The following is an 8,908-nucleotide window of genomic DNA, read 5'->3' on the forward strand; positions in this document are numbered from 1 at the left end:
TTTGGGGGTGGCCTAGCTATCCAACCCCCCCCCCCCCCTTCAAGCGGCCACCGATCCTCCAACACTGTTTGTTTCTAACCTTGTGTCTAAGTGTGCAGGAGCTTAGGAGCACATGTACTCGAGCGGAAGACGCAGCTAGCGAGAAGGACGGCACACGGTGCGTCCGAGGGACGAGGCGCTGCGGAAGAGTACACCGGCGGACGAGAAGGAGGTGCGCGCGATGGTTCCGAGGTACAAAAGCCAGAGCGGAAGATTGCTCGGGGAGCAAGAGACGCAGCTATCGTGAAGGTCGGCACGGGGTGCGATCGAGGGACGAAGTCTGCGGATGAGTACGCTGGTGGACGAGAAGGGACACACGGCAATTCCGAGGGACGAGAAGCCGGAGGGAAGCACGCTCGAGAAGACCGGAAGATGGGTTCGGGTGAGCCCTATTCCGGATATCAGAGATCACCCAAATCAAGCGGATCCGGAGCAGAAGACCCGGACCGAGAAGGGGACTTAACGGAGAAGTGGTCCCGGACAAAAAGTCAACTACAGTTGACTTTTTGCTCCGGGGCGCCCGGACCCTGATTTTGACCAAGATCGTGATTTACGCGATCTGAACGTTGGGGGATAAAGTTTTATCCCCTCCAGGGCGCCCGGAACCCTTCCAGGCGGCCCGACCAAGGCTATAAATATAGCCTTGGTCCAGAAGCTTTTCATCAGTTCAGAAATTGTAACAACACTTGTGTGCTTCCACTGCTTTGATTAGCTTCTTTCTTTTTGTGCCTACACTGCTGTAAACGAGGCTTCTCCGCCTGAAGGAGTTCTTAGTGCAATCATCTTCCTTGGATTAACAACCTCCCCGGTTGTAACCAAGTCAAATCCGGTGCCTCGTTTTTATGTTTTATTTTCTGCTTAATCTATTTTTCAAGTGTTAGCTTAATTGTTCGAGAAAGGGTTGTGTTTAATTCAGGGCTATTCAACCCCCCTTCTAGCCGGCCCAACGGTCCTACAAGTGGTATCAAAGCCGAGGCGCTTCAGGAGGACTAACTGCCGAACGAAGCAACGAAATGGCCGGACCAAGCATCCACCCGCCAAAATACGAAGGGGATTTCACCACATGGAAAAAACTGATGCAGGTATTTCTTACAACCGATATTGAACTATTTTTAACGATGAAATTTGGCTTTGAAGCTCCAGAGGACAAGGAAATAGATAAATGGACAAAAAAGGAGCAGGCTGACTTCGTGGCGAACGGCAAAGCAGAGTACCATCTGCTAAGCGTACTTCCGCCTCAAGAAGTCAACAGGATCGGTAAATACAACTCGGCAAAGGAACTTTGGGAAAAGTTCCTCGAGCTGCACGAAGGGACGTCCGAAGCCAAGCTCGCCAGAAGAGATCTGCTTCGGAATCAGCTCACAAACCTGCGACTTGGGGAAGACGAGACAGTCGCACATCTGCACTCCAGAATTAAAGAAATAATCACCGGACTCACGAATCTCGGAGAAGAGGTAAGTAACCGAGATTCGCTCAGGTACGCGTTAAATTCATTTCCAAGAAATTCAAAATGGGCATCACTAGTAGATGCTTTTTACATTTCTAAGGACTTAGAAAAAATTTCATTAGAAGAATTTTTTTCAACATTTGAAGTCCATGAGTCAAGATGTGCAGGAATGAAGGAGCCCAAGAACAACGTCGCCCTCAAAGCTTCGAGAGACGAACCTGAGTCGGAATCCTCTCTCGACGACGAGGAAATGGTAATGATGGTAAGAAGATTCAAGAAACTTTGTAAATCTAGATCTGCTAACCATCCGCAGGGGAAGAAGAAAAGGATGATCCGCTGCTACCACTGCGACGAAGAAGGGCACGTCAAGGACAACTGCCCCAAGCTGAAGAACAAAGACAAGAAGGGAAAGAAGCCTATCCAGAAACGAAAGGCCCTGAAAGCGACGTGGGACGATACGTCGTCCGAATCCAAAGTCGAAGCATTCTCCGGACTCGCACTAATGGCGAGCCATCAAGACGACGACTGCGATTCAAGCTCTTCCGAAATGAGCATTGAGAGCATCGATGAAGGGGGAGACACGTCGGAAGAAAGCAGCAACTCAGGGGGAGAAACGGACAACGAGATCGACAAGGTAAGTCAGGTACGATCTCTTCCTCCCGATAAAATGTTTAAGTTCGTTAAACTGTTAACAAAAGACTGCTGCAAATTAGAAAGTGAAAATAAAAATTTAAAAGTAATTCTAGCTAAGTCTTGTCCCTTAGAAGAATTAGATAAATTAAAATTAAAAAATGAAAAATTGGAATTAGAAAATCAAAATTTGAAAATTCAAATAGATAACTTAAAGAACTATGCATGTTCATCTAAAACCAATTTTAGAAGATTTAATAATTTAAATTGGTACTTTAAATATCACCCGGGACAAATCAGGAACATCTCAAGAAAACATGTCCCTAAAAACCTTTTAGTTAATCCAGTAGGTTGGAACCTATATTGGGTTCCTAAATCATGCTTAAATTAATTTTAAAATTAAAATTAGCGCTTTAAGTGAGAGAATTAAACAAATAATTTCTTTATGAGGCTTTGTCTAAGGAAGTGGTTGTTGCTCCAATAACCAAGAAGGCCTAGTGCCTCGCCACGACCTGGAAGCCAAAATATTGAAATAAATATTTAATTAACTTACTAATGAAGCATTAATACAAGAATTAATTAATGTTTGAAAAAGGTTATTCAAAACATTTTATTTCAAATTAGAAATTTACTTAGAATTTTTTATATTCTCAAAAATCATTTTTTTTAAGTTAAGAATCTTTCTAAACAAGAAATCTCAGCTTAAATTACTTAGAAAAATTTTCTAAATTTCTTAAAAACTTAGAATTTTTTTTTTTACTTTTTCTAAGTATTTAACCCTTAGATTGTTTTTCTTTGAACCCCATTTTTTGTGATCAAAGGGGGAGAAGGGAAAGTATAAGTCTAGGGGGAGGTAGATAGATTTAATTTGATTTTTATCTTTTCTCTATCTTTTTGTACTTAAATTAAAAATTAAGTTAATTTACTTAATGTTATTTAATGTCTATTTTTAGCCCTAGCTTAACTTGGGTTGATCACACCAAAAAGGGGGAGATTGTTGGAACCCCAAGGTTGTTTTGGTGTGATCAACAAGTTAAGTTAGGTCCTGTTTGTTTCTAACCTTGTGTCTAAGTGTGCAGGAGCTTAGGAGCACAGGTACTCGAGTGGAAGACGCAGCTAGCGAGAAAGACGGCACACGGTGCGTCCGAGGGACGAGGCGCTGCGGAAGAGTATACCGGCGGACGAGAAGGAAGTGTGCACGATGGTTCCGAGGTACGAAAGCCAGAGCGGAAGATTGCTCGGGGAGCAAGAGACGCAGCTATCGCGAAGGTCGGCACGGGGTGCGATCGAGGGACGAAGTCTGCGGATGAGTACGTTGGTGGACGAGAAGGGACACGCGGCAATTTCGAGGGACGAGAAGCCGGAGGGAAGCACGCTCGAGAAGACCGGAAGATGAGTTCGGGTGAGCCCTATTCCGGATATCAGAGATCACCCAAATCAAGCGGATCCGGAGCAGAAGACCCGGAACGAGACGGGGACTTAACGGAGAAGTGGTCCCGGACAAAAAGTCAACTACTACAGTTGACTTTTTGCTCCGGGGCGCCCGGAATGCTTCCGGGCGCCCGGACCCTGATTTTGACCAAGATCGCGATTTACACGATCTGAACGTTGGGGGATAAAGTTTTATCCCCCCCAGGGCGCCCGGAACCCTTCCAGGCGGCCCGACCAAGGCTATAAATATAGCCTTGGTCCAGAAGCTTTTCATCAGTTCAGAAATTGTAACAACACTTGTGTGCTTCCACTGCTTTGATTAGCTTCTTTCTTTTTGTGCCTACACTGCTGTAAACGAGGCTTCTCCGCCTGAAGGAGTTCTTAGTGCAATCATCTTCCTTGGATTAACAACCTCCCCGGTTGTAACCAAGTCAAATCCGGTGCCTCGTTTTTATGCTTTATTTTCTGCTTAATCTATTTTTCAAGTGTTAGCTTAATTGTTCGAGAAAGGGTTGTGTTTGATTCAGGGCTATTCAACCCCCCCTTCTAGCCGGCCCAACGGTCCTACAAACCCCACTGTACGGGTTCACAGGAAACGAGGTTCTGCCGGTCGGACACACCAGACTAGTCATATCGCTGGGAGAAGAGCCACTGCGGAGGATGCGGACCACTAACTTTATCATGATAGACACCCCCTCCGCCTACAACGTGATCCTGGGGCACCCCGCCCTCAACGAGTTTCGAGCGGTCGTCTCGACTTTTTGTTAGAAAATAAATTCCCGGACGAGGACCAACACTACAACAAAAGTGACTTTTTTCGTCCCGCCCTCAATGAGTTTCTCTTAATACTTATTAGATATATGTAAATGACGATGGGTAAAAAATGTACGCTGTTAATAAATATTATAAAATATTAACAATAATCTTGCAACTCGAATTATTTTTCGTCAAAATATTTAGCGAAGTTCTCCCACTCACGACCGAAACTCTTCACGCAAACAAATATCCCAAGCTCCTCACGCCGAACCAAACTCCTGAAGTCGCAACCCTAATCTCGCACCCACCTCACGTGAACTCTCTTCAGGCCGATTCTCTACCGCGCGCACCAACTCTAAGCCTCCACTCTTTGGTGAAGCCCTCTCTGACGAAGCCCTCTCTCTGGTGAATCCTTGTCTGACCAAGCCCTCTCCACCGAATTGAACATCTTCGTCAAGATTTTTTTTGGCACTCTTGCAATTCTTGTCTTTCTCAGGTTGGATCGCTTTTTTGGCGCTCTTGTAATCCTTGTATTTTTTTGTTCCACCGAGAGTTCTGATGTCTAAAAGAATCTATTCAAGAACAACCCACAACTGGTTCTCCTGGGACCTCCACAACTGGTTCTTCCACCGCAAGAACAACCCCTCTGTTCCCAAAACCTCCAAGTGTATTATCTTTTGCCAGTCTTGATTCAGTGAGTTTATTTAGTTTTTTCCTATGTGCTCATCAGGTCGTTCTCTATGATCGAATGTGTTTTGGGACACTATCTATTGCAGAAGATTCAAATGTTTCAAATTTTTGGGTTGGAAGGGCATGATGTCGAGCGGAGAAGTCAAGAAGGTATCTCGTCAGGATATACAACTAGTAAGCATGCTTTTGAATTTATTGTTAGTAGTGAATTTATTGTGATGCTCATAAAGTAAGAATTACATTCAAGGTAAACCAGAATGAAAGCTAACCGAGCGTGGGAAAAAAGAACTAAAAAAAAATGTTGAAGATGTTATCACCCAATTTCAGTTGCCTTCAGTTGGATCTGTACGTCCGTTTTGGCCCTATGTTGTATAAAATGATCATATGTGCTTTGATACTTCAATTGGTTTATTGATTTACAAAATTGGTGCATAACCATCCATGTTTATATATGTTTGCTCCGTCCTTATCTCCAGTTGCGGAATAGTTTAGGTCAACCTTGTTTATGTAATTCATGTATAGGATATAGGTGTCCAATGCTTTATTTTTGAAAAGTTTTTTTAAATGGTCAATGGAGATGTAAAATAAAAACATATATATATAATAGTGATCGGTTCATTAATGGAGTCATTTTGATAATGATTATAAACTCTAGAGGGAATAACAATTTTTCCGTGCTATTTCTTTTTTCTTGTAGATCAATTTCATGCTTCTTCATTGTGAAAGGGTTGCTGTATTATTCTTAGTCTATTTTCCTGACAACTACTTGCATGTGAAATACTCAATTTTTTTCATCAGTGCTGAAAAAATAGTAATTTTCAAAATTCATGTGGTATTTTTGCAAGATGCACAGAATTTGAAGTAAATGAAATGGAATAGAAAAATTGGAAAAGAAATTGTTGCAACGTAAGTTACAAGGTCCTTGATTTTTTGAAGCTTCTTCTGAGTTATGATATATTGGTTGATCAGTAATTATAGAATCTAGTCAACGTCTATGTGTTCTAATGATATGTTCTTTGAAAACCATCAGTCATTATTATTGGAAGATTCAATAAATAGTTAAACTTAATGAAGTACTTCTTTAGTTATAGTATTGCAATGTGGTGTTATTACTGAATCTTTTATGTGCATCTGCTCTGTAGTTAAGTTCTGCCCGAGGCTTGCATGTATGAACATACTAATTCACATGTTTGGGAATTCATATACATTAACAACCTTATTAATCCTTTCATGGGTATGCTAGATCGATTAATATTTGAAATTCTATATATTAAGCATGATTCTCCAAAACTTTTGCTAATGAGAAAGAACACCTCTTGATGTGTCTGAACTTGAGATTAATATTATTGAGAAAGAACCATATGAAAGGAATGAGTGTATGCTTAACTGTTGGTTTTATCACAATGAAGTAAACGATCTATGAGTATTTCCACTAAATGGCCTTGTAAAAATATATCAAACTAACTGGAATCTTTTTTTTTGTTAATGCAATTTTTACTTCAGTTTATGAACATATTCATTTGTATCTATAAGTTGCATTTACTCTTGGTAGCTACCATCTCCAGCACTTCCACAATGATTATGGGTGAGCTTTTACGTGTTGCAGGTTTCTGAAAGCTAGAAAATTTGATCGTGAGAAAGCAACTCTTATGTGGGCCCTCTTATGCGTCAGTGGAGAAAGGAATTTGGAGCAGAAACAATTTTAAACATTACGTATTTTATTGTCTGGAACTTTAGGAATTTGGATGCTTTGTAAAAGCATAGAAGGTTAGTGAGTGCCCCTACCTATTAAAATATTTTTCTGTTATATTATCAATGTATTTCTAACTCCCTTTATTTCATAATAAGAAAATTATCGTTTGATTCTTTTCAGACACATGAATCAATGGTTGGTTATCTAATATTAACTTATGTCGTTTGATTTTTGTAGGACTAGTCTCATGAATGTTAGCTTGTGAGAATCGAGTGACCTATTAATGTTGTGGCTATTTTATGTATTCCAATGCAAGAGAGTTAGAAGAACCAACACAACAATCAAAAATCAATGTGGACTTTGAACTACTTGCACTACTTCAAAGAGACATAGGAGAGGAAAGGCTTGCTGCTCATAGTTATTTCTATTGGAAAGAAAAATTATATGATATTTATTTATTTTTATATGCCTGTAACATAGTTATTCCTTTAGTGATAATTGTATGATATTTATAATTATATGTGTGATATTTTTTTTATTTTATGTACAATTAACTGTAGCGCGCGGTTGCACGCTGCGAATGATATTAACTACAGCGCACGCGGTCGCGCACTGCAATATAATTTACCACAGCGCACGACCCCGCGCTGCGAATGTGTTATGACTTTTAACAGCATGAAGTTGTGCAGCATGTGATGTGCGCTGCGGATAACATGAACGCGCGCTGCGGAAAGTCATTTTTGTTGTAGTGCAGGTAGGATAGGTCCGAGGAGACCAGCTAGCAGCTCGGCGCTGCTACGTGGAAATGGTCCGCTCTGAGGCTAGATCCACACGAAAGACACCCCGGATCGAGGTAAACGGTATAACCGAGAAACCTCCTACTTTAGCTTATGAGGAAAAGGAGGAAGTGCAGATTCATCCTTGCCGACTGGAGGCCACCACCTTTATAGCTTCTGACCTGGATGGGGAACAGAGGAAAGAGCTCATCAAATGCATTCAACAAAACTACGACGTCTTCGCATGGTCAATGCACGAACTGCCCAACATTTTCCAAAGCGTAGCTCAGCACGAGCTCCACGTTCGATCGGACGCCCGACCAGTAAAGCAACAGAAGAGAGACTTCAGTGCCGAATAGAATCAAATAATCCGAGCGGAGGTTGAGAAGCTCCTGGAGGTCGACCACATACGCGAGGTGCAATTCCTGAGCTGGCTTGCGAACGTAGTGCTCGTTTCCAATCCAAACAACAAGTGGAGAGTCTGCATCGACTTTCGGGACCTGAACAAAGCATGCCCGAAGGACTTTTATCCTCTTCCCAAAATTGATCAGATGGTAGATTCAACCGCCGGGTGCGAGCTAATATGTATGTTGGATGCATACTAGGGATATCACCAGGTGCCGCTCGCCCGTGAGGACCAGAAGAAGGTTAGCTTCATCACAGCGGACGACACCTACTGCTACAATGTGATGTCGTTCGACTTGAAGAACGTTGGGGCCACTTAACAGTGTCTTATGAACAAAGTATTCAAGCGGCAGATCGGGCGCAATATGGAGGTATATGTAGACGATATATTGATTAAATCACTCCGGGTTGCCGATCTCTGTGTAGATATAAAGGAGACCTGCCATACGCTACGGACGTATGGAATCAAGCTCAACCCCCAAAAATGTCTATTTGGCGCCAAGAGCGGACATTTCCTGGGATACATTGTGACCGAGCGGGACATTAAGGCTAATCCCAGCAAGATGAAAGCGCCACAAGATATGCTACCACCAAGAAACCTAAGGGAAGCGCAGCGTCTTACCGGTCGGATAACAGCTTTATCAAGGTTTATTTCAAAGTCTGCCGACCGGAGCCTACCGTTTTTCAAGATCCTGCACCAAGCCATGAAGTTCTAGTGGGATGAGGAGTGCGATCGGGCGTTCGAGGAGCTCAAAGCCTATCTCAACTCCTTACCAGTGCTAGTCAAGCCAATAGTTGGTGAACCCCTCAAAATTTACCTGTCCTCGACCCATCACGCGGTCGGCTCGACCCTTGTAAGGCCGGACGACGAGGAACAGCCTATATATTTCTTGAGTCATATATTAAAAGACGTTGAATCCCACTACACCGGTCTCAAAAAACTCGCCTTTGCATTGGTCCTCACCGCTCGGAGGCTCCGTCTGTATTTTCTCACGCATACCATCATTGTAATGACCAACAACCCGTTGAGCAGGGTCCTCC

The 8,908-nt window shown here is 42.6% G+C and overlaps 1 long non-coding RNA gene across 5 annotated transcripts; it reads left to right on the forward strand.

Moving 5' to 3' along the window:
* Window positions 1-4,525: 4,525 nt before the first annotated feature.
* Window positions 4,526-7,177, forward strand: LOC122041229. 5 transcript variants are annotated; one of them, XR_006128904.1, is made up of 4 exons: window positions 4,526-5,167; window positions 5,241-5,338; window positions 6,600-6,760; window positions 6,924-7,177. It is a non-coding gene; the product is annotated as an uncharacterized LOC122041229 (long non-coding RNA). The 5 variants fall into 5 exon arrangements; XR_006128901.1 differs by lacking the exon at window positions 5,241-5,338 and having other exon boundaries at window positions 4,526-4,997; window positions 5,080-5,167; XR_006128903.1 differs by lacking the exon at window positions 5,241-5,338 and having other exon boundaries at window positions 4,526-4,799; window positions 4,885-5,167.
* Window positions 7,178-8,908: the final 1,731 nt, after the last annotated feature.

Source organism: Zingiber officinale, chromosome 2A (assembly GCF_018446385.1).
Source record: "Zingiber officinale cultivar Zhangliang chromosome 2A, Zo_v1.1, whole genome shotgun sequence".
Classification (NCBI taxonomy): Eukaryota; Viridiplantae; Streptophyta; class Magnoliopsida; order Zingiberales; family Zingiberaceae; genus Zingiber; species Zingiber officinale.